Genomic DNA, 2,500 nt, shown 5'->3' on the forward strand with positions numbered 1-2,500 from the left:
CACAGCCTCAGACTCAACACGGAGGCCTATATCAAGTGCTTGCAGGTGGTAGTGCTGTCCTGGGTCAAGAGGATGGCTGCTGGAAGACCCTATGTCATATATATATGACGGCTTCTTTCAGTTTCCGTTTGCAAAATCCACTTACAAAGGCTTTGGTCGGCCTGAAGCTATAGTAGAAGACACTTGCCGAAGGTGCCACGCAATGGTACCTGTAGTTGGGAATCTGTGGTTGAAAATCCGGAACCGTGTGGTTGGGAATCCTGTGGTTGAGAACCCGGAACCATGTGGTTGGTAACCCTGTCGTTGAGAACCCAGAACCATGTGGTTGGGAACTCTATGGCTGTGAACCCGGGACCATGAGATTGGGAATCAAACTTTGTACCACACGGCCACGCCTGCGCCTATTATACGCTGGTGTTCTCGAGGCATCAATAATGACGGGGGTATTGCTGAAAAATATACATGTTGAAAGATGTGAGACAATAATGATATAAATAAAAAGGCTAAAATACCAGGAAAATAAGTATATTGTATTTATCACTCCCTAAATATGTTCAATACATGCTCGAATACTTTTAATATGTTCAATACATGCTCGAATACTTTTAATATGTTCAATACATGCTCGAATACTTTTAATATGTTCAATACATCGCATTCAATTCTCTTTAATATACATAATGTTATTTACTACAATTCATGCTCTAAATAATTTCACAAATGTCGTACATGTGCATGTATTGAAAACTACCAAAATATATGCATAATTACACGTGGGTACATGATCTCAGAAACGGGTTACAGACATTTTCATGAGGTTTTTCGATGAACAGCATGTTTAGTTTATGCAAACTACGCATTTGCAATATATTTAGCAAATTCTGTGCAAAAACAATGAATGTGTATTTAAAAAGCATATTATTCACGTTCACAGAACAAAATTTCCTGAAAAACAATATTGCTTGTATAGCAGTCTGAATTTGCACTCTGGAATTTCAAATTGTTTCTGTCTTTCGTCCTGCTTAAAGCAAGAAAGAAAAAAAAAACGCATATGCGGTGTAAGATATACGTAGCCTTAAGTTTAATGCATGACAGCTCCCAGAAAGTTGAATATAAAAGGTACTAATGAAGTATAATGGAATATATGAAGCAGAATAATTAATAATAGGATAATAGGATAAGTGTAAATAGAAATATATATACAGCGTATTAAATATACATTGAGGTCATATAGTGTACTATATATATTGATTAGATTTATCATTATGACAAAAGAGAAAATCAGTTTTATCATCAGAATTTATAAACATAAATCCATTAGATGAATATTATGAAACAAATGAGACAACAGAATGAACTTCCGAATACAATAAATAAATAAATAAATAAATAAATAATAGAGAATAGCTCTAGCCCGTGTCGAAAAACTAAGAGACGTGTCATCGAATGATTTAGAAAGTACATCATGTAAAGTGGAATGAATTCGACCGTTTCAAATTGCTAAATGTTATTGTGTTACTTACAAATATATATATATATATATATATATATATATATATATATATATATATACCGGAGTAAGCACATGAAATGTGCAACAAGGTGGAAAAAAGAGTACTCAAATACCAGAGGTAGAGTAATATGCTTTATTTAAAAGCAGCAGAAATATAACAAAAAAACCGTTACTCTGAGTTTCACGTTCCCGTTTATCGGTATATATATACTTTAAATAAAGTATATATATATATATATATATATATATATATATATATATATATATATATATATATATATATATATATATATATATATATATATATATATCAAATAGATGTCTTATAGAACTATTCCGCACATACACAGACAGACATAGCAACCTAATACACTTCCATAATCAACTGCCCCACGGATATCACTATGGTTTCGACACCTGGCCAGGACCATTCGATCCGGCGGTGTCAACAGCTCTAAAATAAGTGATGTTTGGGAAAAAAACATACCTTATATATCACCACATTCATTCAATCTTAATTCTAGGAAGGATTAAATATTAACATTATTAATTAAGCTACAACAAAGTAACCATATTTATCCTATGTACAAAAACAGTATCGGTAAATTAATTCTATAAGTAAACCTGTAACTAACTCCGAAGTTATCTAACTAAATAGCAGCCTAGCGCTTGAAGTCGATACAGATAATATTCCAACTAGTCTTCCAGAGTCATTAATACAAAAGTGAAATCTTCCGTATTCTATTCTTTCCAAAACAAAACAAACTCGATTGAACTTTGACCGGTAGCGTATTTTTCTGCAATGTATGGATAATTTATCCTGTTCACGATATTTCATTAGCATTATAATGCGTTTGAGAACAAAAAAAAATTATTTCCGTATCTTTCAATACATCTCAACGCTTCTAAAACAAACTTTGTTTACTTTCATCATAAGTTAAATTTAATTAATAATATACCTAATTCTAAGTTAATAATTAAAAGACT

The 2,500-nt window shown here is 32.0% G+C and overlaps 1 protein-coding gene across 12 annotated transcripts in view; it reads right to left on the reverse strand.

The window, feature by feature from the left end:
• The window catches only part of LOC106874495 (uncharacterized), a 60,869-nt gene that overhangs the window by 16,369 nt on the left and 42,000 nt on the right, over positions 1–2,500 (reverse strand). For 2 of the 12 annotated variants that reach the window (XM_052972206.2, XM_014922244.3), the window contains exon 2: positions 210–449. The exons of the other annotated variants lie outside the window; for them this stretch is intronic. The gene's annotated coding sequence lies outside the window, so the exon portion shown is untranslated. The remainder of the gene's footprint in view (positions 1–209; positions 450–2,500) is intronic. 12 annotated transcript variants of the gene reach the window in all.

The sequence above is a fragment of the Octopus bimaculoides genome, chromosome 12 (genome assembly GCF_046866305.1).
Source record: "Octopus bimaculoides isolate indiv1 chromosome 12, ASM4686630v1, whole genome shotgun sequence".
In the NCBI taxonomy this organism is placed as follows: Eukaryota; Metazoa; Mollusca; class Cephalopoda; order Octopoda; family Octopodidae; genus Octopus; species Octopus bimaculoides.